The sequence below is a fragment of the Pongo pygmaeus genome, chromosome X (assembly GCF_028885625.2).
Source record: "Pongo pygmaeus isolate AG05252 chromosome X, NHGRI_mPonPyg2-v2.0_pri, whole genome shotgun sequence".
In the NCBI taxonomy this organism is placed as follows: Eukaryota; Metazoa; Chordata; class Mammalia; order Primates; family Hominidae; genus Pongo; species Pongo pygmaeus.
Genome location: NC_072396.2, coordinates 84,750,026 through 84,771,678, shown reverse-complemented (window position 1 = coordinate 84,771,678; position 21,653 = coordinate 84,750,026). Strand labels below are relative to the sequence as shown.

General features: G+C 39.2%; 1 protein-coding gene across 9 annotated transcripts in view; it reads left to right on the top strand.

The window, feature by feature from the left end:
- HMGN5 (high mobility group nucleosome binding domain 5) overlaps positions 1-21,653 on the top strand; it is a 94,479-nt gene that overhangs the window by 52,207 nt on the left and 20,619 nt on the right. For 2 of the 9 annotated variants that reach the window (XM_063660327.1, XM_054471131.2), the window contains one exon: positions 20,352-20,399. The exons of the other annotated variants lie outside the window; for them this stretch is intronic. The gene's annotated coding sequence lies outside the window, so the exon portion shown is untranslated. The remainder of the gene's footprint in view (positions 1-20,351; positions 20,400-21,653) is intronic. 9 annotated transcript variants of the gene reach the window in all.

Sequence of the window (21,653 nt, the reverse complement as noted above, 5' to 3'; positions counted from 1 at the left end):
CTGTACAATGCTGAGAGTGAGGTGTTGAGGTCTCCAGCTATGACTGTATGGGGACCTATCTGTCGCTTTAGCCCTAGTAATATTTGCTTTATAAATCCAGGTGCTCCAGGTTGGGTGCATAAATGTTTAACATTGTTAAAGCATCTTGCTGAATTGGCGACTTTATCATTATATAGTAACCACCTTTGTCTCTTGTTATAGTTTTGTCTTGAAATCTATTCTGTCTGATGTAAGTATAGCTACTCCTGTGCTTTTTCGGTTTCCATTGGCATGGAATATATATTTCCATCCCTTTATGTTCACTCTATGTGTGTCTTCATAGGTGAATTGTATTTCTTTCAGGCAACAGATCAATTGGTCTTGTATTTTTTATTATTACACTTTAAGTTCTGGGATACACATGCAAAACATGCAGATTAGTTACATAGGTATACATGTGCCATGGTGGTTTGCTGCACCCATCAAACCATCATCTACATTAGATATTTCTCCTAATGCTATCCCTTCCCTAGCACCCCCACCCTCTGACAGGGCCCAGTGTGTGATGCTCCTCTCCCTGTGTCCATGTGTTGTCATTGTTCAACTCCCTCTTATGAGTAAGAACATGCAGTGTTTGGTTTTCTGTGCTTGTGTTAGTTTGCTGAGAATGATGGTTTCCAGCTTCATCCATGTCCCTGCAAAGGACATGAACTCATCCTTTTTTATGGCTGCATAGTATTCCATGGTGTATAGGCACCACATTTTCTTTATCCAGTCTACCATTGATGGACATTTGGGTTGGTTCCAAGTCTTTGCTATTGACAACAGTGCTGCATAAACATACAAGTGCATGTGTCTTTATAATAGAATGATTTATAATCCTTTGGGTATATACCTAGTAATGAGATTGCTGGGTCAAATGGTGTTTCTAGTTCTAGATCCTTGAGGAATTGCCACACTGGCTTCCACAACAGTTGAACTAATTTACAGTCTCACCAACAGTGCAAAAGTGTTCCTATTTCTCCACATCCTCTCCAGCATCTGTTGTTTCCTCACTTTTTAATGATCATCATTCTAACTGGCATGAAATCATATCTCATTGTGGTTTTGATTAGCATTTCTCTCATGACCAGTGATGATAAGCATTTTTGCATGTCTGTTGGCTGCATAAATTTTGTCTTTTGAGAAGTGTCTGTTCATATCCTTTGCCCATTTTTTGATGGGATTGTTTTTTTTTCTTGTAAATTTGTTTAAGTTCTTTGTAGATTCTAGATATTAGCCCTTTGTCAGATGGATAGATTGCAAAATTTTTCTCCCATTCTGTATGTTGCCTGTTCGCTCTAATGGTAGTTTCTTTTGCTGTGCAGAAGCTCTTTATTTTAATTAGATCCCATTTGTCAATTTTGGCTTTTGTTGCCATTGCTTTTGGTGATTTAGTCATGAAATCTTTGCCTGTGCCTATGTCCTGAATGGTATTGCCTAGGTTTTCTTCTAGGGTTTTTATGGTTTTAGGTCTTACATTTAAGCCTTTAATCCATCTTGAATTAATTTCTGTATAACGTGTAAGGAAGGGATCCAGTTTCAGCTTTCTGCATATGGCTAGCCAGTTCTCCCAACACCATTTATTAAATAAAGAATCCTTTCCCAATTGCTTGTTTTTGTCACGTTTGTCAAAGATCAGATGGTTGTAGATGTGTGGTATTATTTCTGAGGGCTCTGTTCTGTTCCATTGGTCTGTATATCTGTTTTGGTACCAGTACCATGCTGTTTTTGTTACTGTAGCCTAGTAATAGTTTGAAGTCAGGTAACGTGATGCATCCAGCTTTGTTCTTTTTGCTTAGGACTGTCTTGGCTATGCAGGTTCTTTTTTGGTTCCATGTGAAATTTAAAGTAGTTTTTTCCAGTTCAATGAAGAAAGTCAGTGGTAGCTTGATGGGGACAGCATTGAATCTATAAATTACTTTGGGCAGTATGGCCATTTTCATGATATTGATTCTTCCTATCTATGAGCATGGAATGTTTTTCCATTTGTTTGTGTCCTCTCTTATTTCCTTGAGTGGTGGTTTGTAGTTCTCTTTGAAGAGGTCCTTCACATCCCTTGTAAGTTGGATTCCTAGGTATTTTATTCTCTTTGTAGCAATTGTGAATGGGAGTTCACTCATGATTTGGCTCTCTCTTTGTCTGTTATTGGTGTATAGGAATGCTAGTGATTTTTGCACATCGATTTTGTATCCTGAGAATTTGCTGAAGTTGCTTATCAGCTTAAGGAGGTTTTGGGCTGAGACGATGGGGTTTTCTAAATATACAATCTTGTCATCTGCAAACAGAGACAATTTGACATCCTTTTTTCCTAATTAAATATATTTTATTTCTTTCTCTTGCCTGATTGCCCTAGCCAGAACTAGAGTATTATATCAATGCTTAATTTCTCAAATTTGATAATCAAATTGTGGTTATCTAATGGAATGACTTTTTTCTTAGGAGATACACCCTGAAGCACTTCAGAGTGAAGGATTATGATAGTTGCAACTGTCACTCAAATGATTTAGAAAAAAATATGTATATGTGTGTGTGTATGTATATACAAATTTTTCTGAATCATTTATGTGTATATAAATATATATGATATGTATGTATATATGTGTGTATGTATATATATAAAATAATAAAATAAATTTAAAAAATGATGACATAAAAAAAAAAAGGAGTGATGAGAGAGGGCATCGTTATCTTGTGCCAGTTTTCAAAGGGAATGCTTCCAGTTTTTGCCCACTTAGTATGATATTGGCTGTGGGTTTGTCATAAATAGATCTTATTATTTTTAGATACATTTCATCAATACCTAGTTTATTGAGAGTTTTTGGCATGAAGCTAAATGTCTTTTCCATATCAATCGAGATAATCACGTGGTTTTTGTCTTTGGTTCTGTTTATGTGATGGATTATGTTTATTGATTTGCTTATATTGAGCCATCCTGGCCTCCCAGGGATGAAGCCAACTTGATCGTGGTGGATAAGCTTTTTGATATGCTGCTGGATTCGGTTTGCCAATATTTTATTGAGGATTTTTGCATCGATGTTCACTAAGGATACTGTCCTATAATTTTCTATTTTGTTGTGTCTCTGCCAGGTTTTGGTATCAGGATGATGCTGACCTCATAAGATGAGTTAGGGAGGATTCCCTTTTTTTCTATTATTTGGAATAGTTTCAGAAGGAATGGTACCAGCTCCTCTTTGTACCTCTAGTAGAATTTGGCTGTGAATCCATCTGGTCCTGGACTTTTTTTCATTTGTAGGCTATGAATTGCTCCCTCAATTTCTGAGCTTGTTATTGGTCTATTCAGGGATTTGACTTCTTCCTGGTTTAGTCTTGGGAGGATGTATGTGTCCTGGAACTTATCCATTTCTTCTAGATTTCCTAGCTTATTGGCATAGAGGTGTTATAGTATTCTCTGATGGTAGCTTGTATTTCTGTGGGATCAGTAGTGATATCCCCTTTATCATTTTTTATTGTGTCTATTTGATTCTTCTCTCTTTTCTTCTTTATTAGTCTGGCTAGCAGTCTATCTATTTTGTTGATCTTTTCAAAAAACTAGCTCCTTGATTCATTGATTTTTTGAAGGGTTTTTTAATGTCTCTATCTCCATCAGTTCTGCTCTGATGTTAGTTATTTCTTGTCTTCTGCTAGCTTTTGAATGTGTTTGCTCTTGTTTCTCTAGTTCTTTTAGTTGTGATGTTAGGATGTTGATTTTAGATCTTTCTTTCATTCTCTTGTGAGCATTTGGAGCTATAAATTTCCCTCTACATAGTGCTTTAAATGTGTCCCAGAGATTCTGGTACATTGTGTCTTTGTTCCCCTTGGTTTTAAAGAACATCTTCATTTCTGCCCTCATTTCATTATTTACCCAGTAGTCATTCAGGAGCTGGTTGTTCCGTTTCCATGTAGTTGTGCAGTTTTGAGTGAGTTTCTCAATCCTGAGTTATAATTTGATTTCACTGTGGTCTGAGAGACTGTTATGATTTTCATTCTTTTGCATTTGCTGAGGAGTGTTTTACTTCCAATTATGTGGTCAATTTTAGAATAAGTGTGATGCGGTGCTGAGAAGAATGTGTATTCTGTTGATTTGTGGTAGAGAGTTCTGTAGATGTCTTTTAGGTCCACTTGGTCCAGAGCTGAGTTCAAGTCCTGGATATCATTGTTAATTTCTGTCTCATTGATCTGTCTATTGTTGACAGTGGGGTGTTAAAGTCTCTCACTATTATTGTGTGAGAGTCCAAGTCTCTTTGTAGGTCTCTGAGAACTTGCTCTATCAATCCGGGTGCTCCTGTTTTGGGTGCATATATATTTAGGATAGTTAGCTCTTCTTGTTGCATTTATCCCTTTACTACTATGTAATGCTCCTCTTTGTCTGTCTTGATCTTTGTTGATTTAAAGTCTGTTTTATCAGAGACTAGGATTGCAACCTCTGCTTTTTTAAATTTCCATTTGCTACATAAATATTCCTCCATCCTTTTCTTTTGAGCCTATGTGTGTCTTTGCACGTGAGATGGGTCTCCTGAATACAGCACACAGATGGGTCTTGACTCTTTAACCAATTCTTCAGCCTGTGTCTTTTAATTTGCCCATTTAGCTGATTTACATTTAAGGTTAATATTGTTATGTGTCAATCTGATCCTGTCATTACGATGCTAGCTGGTTATTTTGCCCATTAGTTGATGCAGTTTCTTCATAGCGTCGATGGTCTTTACAATTTGGTATGTTTTTGCAGTGGCTGGCACCTGTTGTTCCTTTCCATGTTTAGTACTTCCTTCCGGAGCTTTTGTAAGGCAGGCCTGGTGGTGACAATATCTCAGCATGTACTTGTCTGAAAGGATTTTATTTCTCCTTCACTTATGAAGCTTACTGTGGCTGCATATGAAATTCTGAGTTGAAAATTCTTTTCTTTAAGAATGTTGAATATTGGTCCCCACTCTCTTCTGGCTTTTAGGGTTTCTGCTGACAGATCTGCTGTTAGTGTGATGGGTTCCCCTTGTGGGTAACCTGACCTTTCTCTCTAAGGTCTGGCTGCCATTAACATTTTTTTCTTCATTTCAACCTTGGTGAATCTGATGATTATGTGTCTGGGGTTGCTCTTCTTGAGGAAAATGTTTGTGTTGTTCTCTGTATTTCCTGAATTTGAATGTTGACCTGTCTTTCTAGGTTGGGGAAGTTCTCCTGGATAATATCCTTAATGGTGTTTCCAACTTGGTTCCATTCTCCCCGTCACTTTCAGGTACACCAATCAAACGTGGATTTGGCCTTTCCACATAGTCCCATATTTCTTGGAGGCTGTGTTCGTTTCTTTTCACTCTTTTTTCTCTAACCTTGTCTTTTTGCTTTATTTCATTGAGTTGATCTTTGATCTCTGATATCATTTCTTCCACTTGATCGATTTGGCAATTGATACTTGTGTATGCTTCAAGAAGTTCTTGTGCTATGTTTTTCAGCTCCATCAGGTCATTTATGTTCTTCTCTAAACTGGTTATTCTAGTTAGCAATTCATCTAACCTCTTTTCAAGGTTCTTAGCTTCCTTGGATTGGGTTAGAAAATGCTCCTTTAGCTCAAAGGAGTTTGTTATTACCCACCTTCTGAAGCCTACTTCTGTCAATTCATCAAACTCATTCTCCGTCCAGTTTTGCTCCCTTACTGGCAAAACGTTGTGCCTTTGGAGGAAGAGAGGTGTTCTGCGTTTTGAAATTTTCAGCCTTTTTGCACTGGTTTTTCCTCATCTTCGTGGATTTATCTACCTTTGGTCTTTGATGTTGGTGACTTTCAAATGGGTTTTCTGTGTGTACATCCTTTTTGTTGATGTTGATGCTATTCCTTTCTGTTTGTTAATTTTCCTTCTAACAGTCAGACTCCTCTGCTGCAAGTCAGCTGGAGTTTGCTGGAGGTCCACTCCAGACCCTGTTTGCCTGGGTATCACCAGTGGAGGTTCCAGAACAGCAAAGATTGCTGCCTGTTCCTTCCTCTGGAAGCTTCGTCCTGGAGGGGCACCTGCCAGATGCCAATGAGAGCTCTCCTGTATAGGTGTCTGTCGGCCTCTACTGGGGGATGTCTCCCAGTCAGGATACACGGGGGTTAAGGACCCATTTGAGGAGGCAGCCTGTCCCTTATCAGAGCTTAAACACTGTTCTGGGAGATCTGATGCTCTCTTAAGAGCTGTCATGCAGGGACGTTTAAGTCTCCTGAAGCTGTGCCCACAGCTGTTCCTTCCCCCAAGTGCTCTGTCCCAGGGAGAAGAGGGTTTTATCTATATGTCTCTGACTTGGGCGGCTGCCTTTTTTTCAGAGATGACCTGCCAAGAGAGGAAATATCTAGAGAGGCAGCCTGGCCACAGCAGCCTTGCTGAGCTGAGGTGGGCTCTGCCCAGTTCGAACTTCCATGTGGCTTTGTTTACATGGTGAGGGTAAAACTGTCTACTCAAGCCTCAGCAATGGTGGACGCTCCTCCCCCCACCAAGCTTGAGCATCCCAGGTTGATTTCAGACTGCTAACAGTGAGAATTTCAAGCAGTGGATCTTAGCTTGCTCTGCTCCATGAGGGTGGGACCCACCAAGCCAGGCACCAGAGGGAATCTCCTGGTCTGCCAGTTGTGAAGACCATGGGAAAAGCGCAGAATCTGGGCTGGAGTGCACTGTGGTTCTCGGTACAGTCTCTTATGGCTCCCTTTGGCTAGAAAAGGGAAATCCCCTGACCCCTTGCACTTCCCGGGTAAGGCGATGCCCCATTCTGCTTCAGCTCACTCTGCGTGGGCTGCATTCACTGTCCAACCAGTCCCAATGAGGTGAACTGGATACCTCAGTTGGAAATGCAGAAATCACCTGCCTTCTGCATCAGTCTCGCTGGGAACTGCAGACAAGAGCTGTTCCTATTCAGCCATCTTGCCGGCAAGTCCCCTGGGTCTTGTTTTTTCATTCATTCAGCCACTCCATGTCTTTTGATGGGAGAGTTTAGTCCATTGATATTCAGTGTTATTATTGATAAGTAAATACTCACCCTGCCATTTTGTTATTTGTTTTCTGGTTGTTTCTTGGTGTTCTCTTCTTTCTTTCTCTCCTTTCTGTCTTCCTTTAGTGAAGGTGATTTTCTCTTCTGATATAATGAAGTTTCTTGTTTCTTATTTTTTATGTATCCATTGTATTTTTTTGTTTGAAGTTATCATGAGGCTTGCAAATACTATGTAATATCCAATTGCTTTAAGCTGATAATAGCTTAATGTTGTTTGCATCAACAAATAAACAGTTAAAAAACTAATAAAAACTTTACACCTTAACTTCATTCCCTCGCTTTTTAGCTTATTGTTGCTTCTATTTATATCTTATTGTATTGTCTATGTCTTGAAAAGTTGTCATAGTCATTATTTTTTATTGATTCATCATTTAATCTTTCTATTTAGCAAGAGTAGTATACACACCACAGTTATGGTGTTATAATATTTTGTGTTTTTCTGTTTACTTACTATGACCAGTGAGATATGTACCTTCAGGTGATTACTTATTGTTCATTAACATCCTTTTCTTTCTGATTGAAGTACTCCCTTTAGCATTTCTTGTAGGACACGTCCGGTGTTGAAATCACTCATCTTTTGTTTTTCTGGAAAAATCTTTATTTCTCCTTCATACTTAAAGGATATTTTTACTGGATATGCTATTCTAGGATAAAAGTTTTTTTTTTCCTTCAGTACTTTAAATATGTCATGCCACTCTCTCCTGGCATGTGAGGTTTCCACTGAAAAATCTGCTGCAAGATTTATTGGAGCTCCACTGTATTAAATATGTTATCTGTTTATTTTCTCTTGCTGCCTTTAGGATTCCCTCTTCATCCGTCGTATTTGGGAGTTTGACTATTAAATGCCTGAGGTAGTCTTCTTTGAGTTAAATCTGCTTGGTGTTGTATAACCTTCTTCTGCTTAGATATTAATACCTTTCTCTTGGTTTCATAAGTTCTATGATATTATCCCTTTGAATCAATTTTCTACCCACATCTCTTTCTCTGCCTCCTCCTTAAAGGCAATAACTCTTAGATTTGCCCTTTTGGGGCTGTTTTCTAAATCCTGAGGATGTGCTTTATGGTTTTTTATTCTTTCTTTCCTTTGTCTCCTCTTACTGTATAATTTTGAATACCCTGTCCTCAAGTTCACTAATTGTTTCTTCTGGTTGATCAGTTCTGCTATTAAAAGATTTTGGAGGGAGGAGCCAAGATGGCCGAATAGGAACAGCTCCAGTCTACAGCTCCCAGCGTGAGCGATGCAGAAGACGGGTGATTTCTGCATTTCCATCTGAGGTACCGTGTTCATCTCACTAGGGAGTGCCAGACAGTGGGCGCAGGTCAGTGGGTGAGTGCACTGTGAGCCAGCCGAAGCAGGGGCGAGGCATTGCCTCACTCAGGAAGTGCAAGGGTCAGGGAGTTCCCTTTCCAGGGGTGACAGACGGCACCTGGAAAATCGGGCCACTCCCACCCGAATACTGTGCTTTTCCGACGGGCTTAGGAAACGGTGCACCTGGAGATTATAGCCCGCACCTGGCTCAGAGGGTCCTATGCCCACGGAGTCTCACTGATTGCTAGCACAGCAGTCTGAGATCAAACAGCAAGTCGGCAGCGAGGCTGGGGGAGGGGCGCCCGCCATTGCCCAGGCTCGCTTAGGTAAACAAAGCAGCCTGGAAGCTTGAACTGGGTGGAGCCCACCACAGCTCAAGGAGGCCTGCCTGCCTCTGTAGGCTCCACCTCTGGGGGCAGGGCACAGACAAACAAAAAGACAGCAGTAACCTCTGCAGACTTAAATGTCCCTGTCTGACAGCTTTGACGACAGCAGTGGTTCTCCCAGCACGCAGCTGGAGATCTGAGAACAGGCTGACTGCCTCCTCAAGTGGGTCCCTGACCCCTGACCCCCGAGCAGCCTAACTGGGAGGCACCCCCCAGCAGGGGCAGGCTGACACCTCACACGGCCGGCCAGGTACTCCAACAGACCTGCAGCTGAGGGTCCTGTCTGTTAGATGGAAAACTAACAGAAAAGACATCCACACCAAAAACCCATCTGTACATCACCATCATCAAAGACCAAAAGTAGATAAAACCACAAAGATGGGGAAAAAACAGAGCAGAAAAATTGGAAACCCTAAAAAGCAGAGTACCTCTCCTCCTCCAAAGGAATGCAGTTCCTCACCAGCAACGGAACAAAGCTGGACGGAGAATGACTTTGACGAGCTGAGAGAAGAAGGCTTCAGACGATCAAATTACTCCGAGCTACAGGAGGATATTCAAACCAAAGGCAAAGAAGTTGAAAACTTTGAAAAAAATTTAGAAGAATGTATAACTAGAATAACCAATACAGAGAAGTGCTTAAAGGAGCTGATGGAGCTGAAAACCAAGGCTCAAGAACTATGTGAAGAATGCAGAAGCCTCAGGAGCCGATGCGATCAAATGGAAGAAAGGGTATCAGCCCTGGAAGATGAAATGAATGAAATGAAGCGAGAAGGGAAGTTTAGAGAAAAAAGAATAAAAAGAACTGTGCAAAGCCTCCAAGAAATGTGGGACTATGTCAAAAGACCAAATCTACATCTGATTGGTGTACCTGAAAGTGACGGAGAGAATGGAAACAAGTTGGAAAACACTCTGCAGGATATTATCCAGGAGAACTTCCCCAATCTAGCAAGGCAGGCCAACATTCAGATTCAGGAAATACAGAGAACGCCACAAAGATACTCCTCGAGAAGAGCAACTCCAAGACACATAATTGTCAGATTCACCAAAGTTGAAATGAAGGAAAAAATGTTAAGGGCAGCCAGAGAGAAAGGTCGGGTTACCCTCAAAGGGAAGCCCATCAGACTAACAGCGGATCTCTCGGCAGAAACCCTACAAGCCAGAAGAGAGTGGGGGGCAATATTCAACATTCTTAAAGAAAAGAATTTTCAACCCAGAATTTCATATCCAGCCAAACTAATCTTCATTAGTGAAGGAGAAATAAAATACTTTACAGACAAGCAAATGCTGAGAGATTTTGTCACCACCAGGCCTGCCCTAAAAGAGCTCCTGAAGGAAGCGCTAAACATGGAAAGGCACAACCGGTACCAGCCACTGCAAAATCATGCCAAAATGTAAAGACCATCGAGACTAGGAAGAGACTGCATCAACTAACGAGCAAAATAACCAGCTAACATCATAATGACAGGATCAGATTCACACATAACAATATTAACTTTAAATGTAAATGGACTAAATGCTCCAATTAAAAGACACAGACTGGCAAATTGGATAAAGACTCAAGACCCATCAGTGTGCTGTATTCAGGAAACCCATCTCACGTGCAGAGACACACATAGGCTCAAAATAAAAGGATGGAGGAAGATCTACCAAGGAAATGGAAAACAAAAAAAGGCAGGGGTTGCAATCCTAGTCTCTGATAAAACAGACTTTAAACCAACAAAGATCAAAAGAGACAAAGAAGGTCATTACATAATGGTAAAGGGATTAATTCAACAAGAAAAGCTAACTATCCTAAATATATATGCACCCAATACAGGAGCACCCAGATTCATAAAGCAAGTCCTGAGTGACCTACAAAGAGACTTAGACTCCCACACATTAATAATGGGAGACTTTAACACCCCACTGTCAACATTAGACAGATCAACGAGACAGAAAGTCAACACGGATACCCAGGAATTCAACTCAGCTCTGCACCAAGCAGACCTAATAGACATCTACAGAACTCTCCACCCCAAATCAACAGAATATACATTTTTTTCAGCACCACCACATCTATTCCAAAACTGACCACATACTTGGAAGTAAAGCTGTCCTCAATAAATGTAAAAGAACAGAAATTATAACAAACTATCTCTCAGATCACATTGCAATCAAGCTAGAACTCAGGATTAAGAATCTCACTCAAAACCGCTCAACTACATGGAAACTGAACAACCTGCTCCTGAATGACTACTGGGTACATAACAAAACGAAGGCAGAAATAAAGATGTTCTTTGAAACCAACGAGAACCAAGACACAACATACCAGAATCTCTGGGATGCATTCAAAGCAGTGTGTAGAGGGAAATTTATAGCACTAAATGCCCACAAGAGAAAGCAGGAAAGATCCAGAATTGACACCCTAACATCACAATTAAAAGAACTAGAAAAGCAAGAGCAAACACATTCAAAAGCTAGCAGAAGGCAAGAAATAACTAAAATCAGAGCAGAACTGAAGGAAATAGAGACACAAAAAACCCTTCAAAAAATTAATGAATCCAGGAGCTGGTTTTTTGAAAGGATCAACAAAATTGATAGACTGCTAGCAAGATTAATAAAGAAAAAGAGAAGAATCAAATAGATGCAATAAAAAATGATAAAGGGGATATCACCACCGATCCCACAGAAATACAAACTACCATCAGAGAATACTACAAACACCTCTATGCAAATAAACTAGAAAATCTAGAAGAAATGGATAAATTCCTCAACACATACACCCTCCCAAGACTAAACCAGGAAGAAGTTGAATCTCTGAATAGACCAATAACAGGAGCTGAAATTGTGGCAATAATCAATAGCTTACCAACCAAAAAAGTCCAGGACCAGATGGGTTCACAGCCGAATTCTACCAGAGGTACAAGGAGGAACTGGTACCATTCCTTCTGAAACTATTCCAATCAATAGAAAAAGAGGGAATCCTCCCTAACTCATTTTATGAGGCCAGCATCATCCTGATACCAAAGCCGGGCAGAGACACAACCAAAAAAGAGAATTTTAGACCAATATCCTTGATGAACATTGATGCAAAAATCCTCAATAAAATACTGGCAAAGAGAATCCAGCAGCACATCAAAAAGCTTATCCACCATGATCAAGTGGGCTTCATCCCTGGGATGCAAGGCTGGTTCAATATACGCAAATCAATAAATGTAATCCAGCATATAAACAGAACCAAAGACAAAAACCACATGATTATCTCAATAGATGCAGAAAAGGCCTTTGACAAAATTCAACAGCCCTTCATGATAAAAACTCTCAATAAATTAGGTATTCATGGGATGTATCTCAAAATAATAAGAGCTATCTATGACAAACCCACAGCCAATATCATACTGAATGGGCAAAAACTGGAAGCACTCCCTTTGAAAAGTGGCACAAGACAGGGATGCCCTCTCTCACCACTTCTATTCAACATAGTGTTGGAAGTTCTGGCCAGGGCAATTAGGCAGGAGAAGGAAATAAAGGGTATTCAATTAGGAAAAGAGAAAGTCAAATTGTCCCTGTTTGCAGATGACATGATTGTATATCTAGAAAACCCCATTGTCTCAGCCCAAAATCTCCTTAAGCTGATAAGCAACTTCAGCAAAGTCTCAGGATACAAAATCAAAGTACAAAAATCACAAGCATTCTTATACATCAATAACAGACAAACAGAGAGCCAAATCATGAGTGAACTCCCATTCACAATTGCTTCAAAGAGAATAAAATACCTAGGAATCCAACTTACAAGGGATGTGAAGGACCTCTTCAAGGAGAACTACAAACCACTGCTCAAGGAAATAAAAGAGGATACAAACAAATGGAAGAACATTCCATGCTCATGGGTAGGAAGAATCAATATCGTGAAAATGGCCATCCTTCCCAAGATAATTTACAGATTCAATGCCATCCCCATCAAGCTACCAATGACTTTCTTCACAGAACTGGAAAAAACTACTTTAAAGTTCATATGGAACCAAAAAAGAGCCCGCATCGCCAAGTCAATCCTAAGCCAAAAGAACAAAGCTGGAGGCATCACACTACCTGACTTCAAACTATACTGCAAGGCTACAGTAACCAAAACAGCATGGTACTGGTACCAAAACAGAGATATGGATCAATGGAACAGAACAGAGCCCTCAGAAATAATGCCACATATCTACAACTATCTGATCTTTGACAAACCTGAGAAAAATAAGAAATGGGGAAAGGATTCCCTATTTAATAAATGGTGCTGGGAAAACTGGCTAGCCATATGTAGAAAGCTGAAACTGGATCCCTTCCTTACACCTTATACAAAAATCAATTCAAGATGGATTAAAGACTTAAATGTTAGACCTAAAACCATAAAAACCCTAGAAGAAAACCTAGGCATTACCATTCAGGACATAAGCATGGGCAAGGACTTCATGTCTAAAACACCAAAAGCAATGTCCACAAAAGCCAAAATTGACAAATGGGATCTAATTAAACTAAAGAGCTTCTGCACAGCAAAAGAAACTACCATCAGAGTGAACAGGCAACCTACAAAATGGGAGAAAATTTTCGCAATCTACTCATCTGACAAAGGGCTAATATCCAGAATCTACAATGAACTCCAACAAATTTACAAGAAAAAAACAAACAACCCCATCAAAAAGTGGGCGAAGGACATGAACAGACACTTCTCAAAAGAAGACATTTATGCAGCCAAAAAACACATGAAAAAATGCTCATCATCACTGGCCATCAGAGAAATGCAAATCAAAACCACAATGAGATACCATCTCACACCAGTTAGAATGGCAATCATTAACAGGTCAGGAAACAACAGGTGCTGGAGAGGATGTGGAGAAATAGGAACACTTTTACACTATTGGTGGGACTGTAAACTAGTTCAACCCTTGTGGAAGTTAGTGTGGCGATTCCTCAGGGATCTAGAACTAGAAATTCCATTCGACCCAGCCATCCCATTACTGGGTATATACCCAAAGGACTATAAATCATGCTGCTATAAAGACACATGCACACGTATGTTTATTGCGGCATTATTCACAATAGCAAAGACTTGGAACCAACCCAAATGTCCAACAGTCATAGACTGGATTAAGGAAATGTGGGACATATACACCATGGAATACTATGCAGCCATAAAAAATGATGAGTTCATGTCCTTTGTAGGGACATGGATGAAATTGGAAATCATCATTCTCAGTAAACTATCGCAAGAACAAAAAACCAAACACCGCATATTCTCACTCATAGGTGGGAATTGAACAATGAGAACACATGGACACAGGAAGGGGAACATCACACTTCGGGGACTGTTGTGGAGTGGGGGGAGGGGGGAGGGATAGCATTGGGAGATATATCTAATGCTAGATGACGAGTTGGTGGGTGCAGCGCACCAGCATGGCACATGTATACATATGTAACTTACCTGCACATTGTGCACATGTACCATAAAACCTAAAGTATAATAATAATAATAATAATAATAATAAAAGATTTTGATATGTTCTTCAGTATACCAATTGCATTTGTCAGCTTCAGAATTTATGCTGGAAACCTTTTAATTACTTCAGTCTGTTAAATTTATCTGATAGAATTCTGAATTCCTTCTCTGTGTTATCTTAAATTTCTTTGGCTTCCTCAACACAGTTACTATTTTGAATTCTCTGTCCTAAAGTTCACATACAGATATGTTTCTCCAGGATTGGTCCCTGATTCCTTATTTAGTTCATTTGGGGAGGTCATGTTTTCCTGGGTGGTGTTGATGCTAATAGATGTTATGTAGTGTCTGGGCATTGAAGAGTTTGGTATTTATTGTTGTCTTCATTGTCTGGGCTTGTTTGCACCCATCCTTCTTTGGAACACTTTCCAGATATTCAAAAGTACTTGGGTGTTGTGTTCCAAGCTGTATCTGTTTTGGGATGCTTCCAAAGCCCAGTAACACTTTGGTTCCTGAAAACTAGTAAAAGTACCACCTTGATGACCTTGGACAAGATCTGGGAGAATATTCTGTGCTACCAGGCAGAGACACTTGTTTTCTTCCCTTACTTTCTCCTAAACAAAAGTAGTCTCTCTGTGTCTCTGTTTTGCATCACTTGAAGCTGGGGATAGAGCGAAATAAGCACTCTTGTGGCCACTGCCACTATAACTGAGCTGGGTCAGACTTGTAGCCAGCACAGCATTGGGTCTCTCCCAAAGCTTTCAATAACCACTCCCTTGCTACTGCCTATGTTCATTTAAGGCCCTGGGGCTCTACAATCAGCAGATGGCAAGGCCAGCCAGGCCTGTGTCCTTCCCTGCAGGGTGAAGACTTCCCCCAGGCACGGGGTGAATCCAGAGGTGCTATCTGGGAGTCAGGGACTAGATTCAAAAACCATGGAAGCCTACCTGGTATTCTATTGTACTGTGACTGAACTGGCACTCAAACCATAAGATGCAGTACTTCCCACTCTTCCCTCTCCTTTTCAAAGGCAGAGGAGCCTCTCCTGGTAGCTACCACCATCCCAGGCCATGGGGAGTTCTGCCAGACTACCACTGATGTTCTCTTAAGGCCCATGGGCTCTTCAGTCAGCTTGTGATGAATTCTGCCTGGCCTGAGACTCACCCTTCAGGGCAGTGGGCTCCCCTCTGACCCAGGGCAAGTCCAGAGATGCTGACTAAGAGTCAAGTCCTGAAATCAGGGATCCCAGGGGCCTGCTTGATGCACTCTCCCCCCGTGGCCATGCTGGTAACTAAGGTGCAAGACAAAATTCCCTTTACTTTTCCATCTGCTTTTCTCAAGCAGAAGGAGTTTTGCACTGTATCCACCACAGCTGGTCATACGCTGAATCTCACCTGAAGGCAGAAAGTCTCAGAGGCTCACCCAAGGCCTTGATGTAGTACCAGGTAATCGCTACTGGTTGTTTAGGGATAAAGGGCTTTTCAGTTAGTGGGTGATGAATGCTGACAGACTGAGTCCTTCCCTTTTTTTTTTTTTTTTTTTTTGAGACAGAGTCTTGCTCTGTCGCCAAGGCTGGAGTGCAGTAGCGCGATCTCGCCTCACTGCAAGCTCCGTCTCCCGGGTTCACGCCATTCTCCTGCCTCAGCCTCCCGAGTAGCTGGGACTATAGGCACCCGCCACCATGCCTGGCTAATTTTTGTATTTTTAGTAGAGACGGGGTTTCACCGTGTTAGCCAGGATGGTCTCGATCTCCTGACCTCGTGATCCGCCCGCCTCGGCCTCCCAAAGTGCTGGGATTACAGGCGTGAGTCACCGCGCCTGGCCCTGAGTCCTTCCCTTTAAGGCAGCAGGTTCCCTTCTGGCTCAAGGTATGTCTGGAAATGTTATCTGGGAACTAGGGCCAGAAACAGTGACCTCACAACTCTGGTGCGCTATCTTGCTGTGACTGAGCTGGTATCCAAGATACAAGACAAAGTCCTCCTCATTCTTTCCTCTCCTCTCCTCATGCGGAAAGAAGAGGTCTCTTTTAAGACTGCCAGCTATGCAGCCTGGGGTTAGGGGAGGGCTGATGCCAATATTCCCTTGACTGCTCCAGCTGGTGTCTCAGTAGGTTGCAAGCTACCCAGTCCACTGTCTCTGGGCTCAATTCAGCCCTAGGACTTGCCTAAGAGTTGCAATCCTTATGTCATAGACTGTCTTTCAAGTTTACTTGCAGACATAGGTTGCTGGAGCCCTCCGTGATGAGGTTTGCAGGAAATCAAGCCTTGACCACTAGGATCCACAATTCCCCTCTGACTAGGGCTGGTTTAAATGCTCCCTCTGTGGACAGGCATCAGCTGAGTTTGGTTCAGTTCTCCTTTCTGCTATAACGGAATAGCACTGAGCTCAGTGCCTCACTGTTGCTGTACTCTTCCTCCTGCAGTGTGGAGTTGCTCCCTGCACCGTGCAGCTTCTGCTGGGGTAGTGGCAGAGGGGCAGTATTAGCAATTCAAGACTGCTTTTTCTATCTCTTCAGTGCCTCTTTCAGCAATACAGAGTTAAAACCAGGTACTGTGACAGCTCACCTGATTTTTGCTTCTTATGAAGATGTTTTTTTCTGTGTAGATAGTTGTTCAATTACTGTCCTTGCGGGGAAGATAATTGATGGAGCTTTCCATTCTGCCATCTTACTCTGCCTCTTTGTGAGTTAGTTTTTAAGATAAGGTGTAAGTTAAGGTCAAGGTTCATTGTTGCCTATGGGTATCCAGTTGTTCCAGTATCATTTGTTGAAAAGACTACCCTTCATTGATTTGTGTTTGCACCTTTACCAAAAGTCAGTTGCCTATGCACCTATTCTTCTGCCAAACCAGACTGCTTTGATTACTGTGGCTATAGTAAACCTTAACATGATATGAAGCGATTCTTCCTGCTTTGTTCTTCTTTTTGAAATTGCTTTAGCTATTCTAGAACCTGTGCATTTTCATAGGAATTTTAGAATATGTCTATGTCTATGTCTACAAAAGCTTGAAATTTTAATAAGAATTACATTAAATCTATAGACCAATTCAGAGAGAATTGACATCTTTTATATACTGAGTTTTTCATCCTGTGAGTATGATATGTCTCTCCATTTCTTTTTTTATGTTCTTCATCAATAGTTTATAATTTTAAGCATATAGAACTTGTACATATTTTAAGTATATACCTAAATGTTTTATTTTCTTTGTAACAATTGTAAATGATATTGCGTTTTTAATTTTACTTTCCACCTGTTCATAGTATATAGAAGTGAAATTAACTTTTGTATGTTGGTCTTGTATCTTCCAAACTTACTGAACACACTTATTAGTTCTAGAGGTTTTTTTATAGACTTCACTGGATTTTCTATGTAAACAATCATATCATCTGCAAATAGGGACAATTTTATTCCTTTCCTTCCAACTGCATACCTTTTATTTCTTTTTCTTGTCTTATTGTGCTGACTAAAACTCCCCACACAGTGTTAAGAAAGAGTGGTGAGAGCATACATCTTTCCCATTTTAGGGGGAAAGCATTCAGTCTTTCACCATTTAATATGATGTTAACAATAGGATTTTTTACATGTTCTTTATCAAGTTGAAGTAATTTCTCTCTATTGCTAACTGGCTAACTGGCTGAGAGTTTTTATCATCAATATCTGTGGCATTTTGTCAAATGTGCCTTCCATATATGTTAATATGATCACATGATTTTTCTTCTTTCACCTGTTGATAAATATTGCACCTACTATGTACCCACAAACAATTAAAAATAAAAAAATTAAAATGATGGATTACTTTAATTGAGCCAAATGTTCAACCAGTCTTGCATACCTGGAATAAATCACACTTTGTCATTTTATGTAATTTATTTTATACATTGTTGGATTAGGTTTGCCAAAGTTTTATCAAAAATTTCTACTTCTAAGTTCTTGATAGATATTGGTCTGTAGTTTTCTTATTTTATACTATCTTTGTCTGGTTTTGGTAGCAGGGTAATACTGGCCTTGTAAAATTAGGAAATGTTATATCTTTGAATTTTTGGAAGGCATCATGTAGAATTTATTTTAATTATGTTTTAAGTGTTTAGTAGCAGGGATTATTCATCATGGTTGAGATTTTAGAGTGTGTGATTTTTAGGAAACTGGTCCATTTCTTATAACTGGTAAAATTTATGAGTGTAAAGTTGTTCATATTCCTCCCTTATTACCCTTTCATTAACTGCAACATCTGTAGTGCTATCTCCTGTTTCATTCCCCATATTGGTTACTTGTGCAATCTGTTTTTGTTTTTGTCAGCCTTGCTAGAGGTTTATCAAGCTTATAATTTGTTTGAGAATCAGCTTTTAATTGTATCAATTTTTTCCAATGTTTTTCTGTTTTCAACTTCATTGATTTCTCCCTTTCTCTGTATTATTTCATAATCTTTCTGCATGCTTTGTGTTTGTCTTTTTTCTTTTTTCTAGCTTGTTGAAAGTATTAGAATATTAATTTGAGACTTGCTTCTTATTTAATGTAATCATTTCATGCTATGAACTTCTCTCTGAGCACTGCTTTAGCTGCATCTCCTATATTTTGATGTGTTTATTTTATTGTTTAGTTTCCCTAGAGACTTTCTCTTTGACTGATGGGCTATATAAAGGTGTTTTGTTTAATTTTGAAGTATTTGGATATTTTCCTGTTTTGTTTTATTATTGATTTCTAATTTGATTTCATTATTGTCAGAGAACATATCTGTATCATTTCAATTGTTTTATATGTATTGAGGTGTCTTATGATGCTGGGTATGGTATATCTTGATGAATGTTCAATGAATGCTTAAAAATGTGTATTCTGATGTTTTCATGTGGAGTGTTAAATCTATATAAATTAGATCCTGTTGGTTTATTGTATTGTTCAGCTCTTTTATATCTTTGATGACTTTCTATCTAGTAGTTCTATCAGTTGCTGTGAAGAATATGTGGAAGTCCCCAACTATACAGATCCATAAGTATAGTTGGGGACTTCAACATACTCTTTCTCCCTTTGGGTCTATCAGATTTTGCTTCATGCATTTGCTTCATTTATTTGTTTTGGGGCACTATTGTTTAATCCATGCACATTTAGGATCATTATGTCTTCAGGGTGAATTGATCCTTTTATCATTATTTAAAGTCCCTCTATCTCTAGTAATTTATTTGCCCTGAAGTTGACTTGATTGGATACTATGTATTAATTCCTGCCTTTTTAAAATTAGTGTTTACTTGGTGTGTCTTTTTCCGTTCTTTTATGTTTAACCTACCCATTACTGAATTTGACAAGTGTTTCTTGCAAACAGTATATCATTGGGTAATGTTTGTTTGTTTCCTTCCAGTCTCTGTCTTTTGATTCCTGTATTTAGACTGTTTACATTTAAGGTTATTATTGATATGTTAGAACTTAAGTCTGCCATTTTATTATTTGTTTTCTGTTTGTTTCCTCTGGATCTCATTCCTCTCTTTCTCTTTTCTTGCCTTCCTGTTGGTTACTTGAACATATTTTAGAATTCTATCTTGAGTCATTTATAGTGTTTTTGTTTTTGAGTGTATATTTTGTATAGTTTTCATAGAGGTTGCTGTAGGTATTACAGTACACATATGTGACTTATCACAGTCTCCTGGTTTCAACATTTTACCACTTTTAGTATAGTGGGGAAACCGTACTTCCATTAAGGTCCCTTTACCTTTCCCACTTTTTAAATACTATTGCCTTTAACATCAGATAATGCTATTTTTTGTTTCAATCATCAACTATAATTTATAAACTATAAACTCACAAGGAAAAAGAGAATTTATTGCACTTACCCACATTTACTTTTAACAGCTTTAGTAAGAAATCATACAGATACCATATAATTCACTCATTTAAAGTGTAAAATTCAACGTTTTTAGTATAACAGGGTTATGCAACATTCACCCCATCTTAGTTTATTTCTATTGCTGTAACAAAATACTTGAGACTGAGTACATTATCAAGACAAGAAATTTACTTAGCTCACAGTTCTGGAGGCTGGAAAATTCAAGATCAGGTGGCTGCATCTGGTGAGAGCCTTGTGCTGCTTCATAGTTTAGCAGAAAAGTGGAAGGGGAATTGGGTATGTGCTAAGAGAGAGGAGACAAAGAAGGCTGACCCATTTTATAATGCAACCTGTTTTTGCAGGAACTGATTCAGTTTCATGAGGACTAACCCAGTCTCCTGAGAAAGAAGGTAATCCATCTTAATGACCTAATCACCACTTAAAGGCCCCACCTCTCAAGATGGTTACAATGGCATTAAATTTCAACATGAATTATGGCAGGGAGAAAACACATCCAAAATATAGCACACTATAATTATTTTTAGAATATTTTTCCCTCTAGAAATAAATCCCATATCCATTAGCAGTTACTCTTCATTCCCCCAAATTCTCCCTCCCTGCCAGCCCCAGGCAAAGACCAAGATATTTTTTGTCTCTATTGATTTGCCTGATCTGGATATTTCACATATATGAAATCAAATCATTTGTAGTCACTTTGTTACTGGGTTCTTTCACTTAGTATAATTTTTTTGAGGTAGCATGTATCACTATCTTATTCCTTTCTACTGCTGAAAAATATTCAGTTGTAGTGATACACTACCTTTTACTTACCCATTTATCCATTGGTGGACATTTGGGTTCTTTCTACTTGGCTATAATGAATAATGCCTATACAAACATCTGTGTATAAGTTCTTATGTGCATGTAAGCTTTTATTTCTATTTCTTATGAATCTAGGAGTGGAATTACTGAGTCATATCAAATCCTTTCCCCATTTATAAATTGGGTTGTTTGTCTTTTTCTTATTGAGTTGTAAGAGTTCTTTATATATTCTGGATAAAAGTCCCTTATTGTACATATTACTTGTAAATATTTTCACATTATATGGGTTGTCTTTTAACTTTACTGATGATATTGCTTGCAGCACAAAATATTTAAATTCGATGAAGTCCAATTTATCTGTTTTTCTTTTATTGAGTGTGCTCTTGGTGTCATATTTAAGAAACCATAGGCTAATTCAAAGTCGTGAAGACTTACTCTTATGTTCTATTATAAGAGTTTTATTGTTTTCACTCTTACATTTAGGTCTGTCATCTATTTTGAGTTGATTTTGTGTGTGTACGATGTGAAGAAGTTCACTCAATTTCATTTGTTTGTGTGCTGATTTTCGCTCTTCCAGTGTCATTTGTTGAAAAGACTATTTTTTTCTCTATGGAATCTCTTTGAACTTTTGTTGAAAATCAGGTGACCACAAATGTAATTGTGTCTTTGTGGATTCTGAGTTCTATTCCATTGAACCACAAGTCTCACCCTATGCCACTGTCTGTCTTAATGTTGCTTTGTAATGAGTTTTGAAACTGAGAATTCTGAGTCCTTCAACTTTATTTTTATTTTCCAAGGGTACTTTGACTAGTCTGTGTCCCTTTAATTTAATTTCCATATAA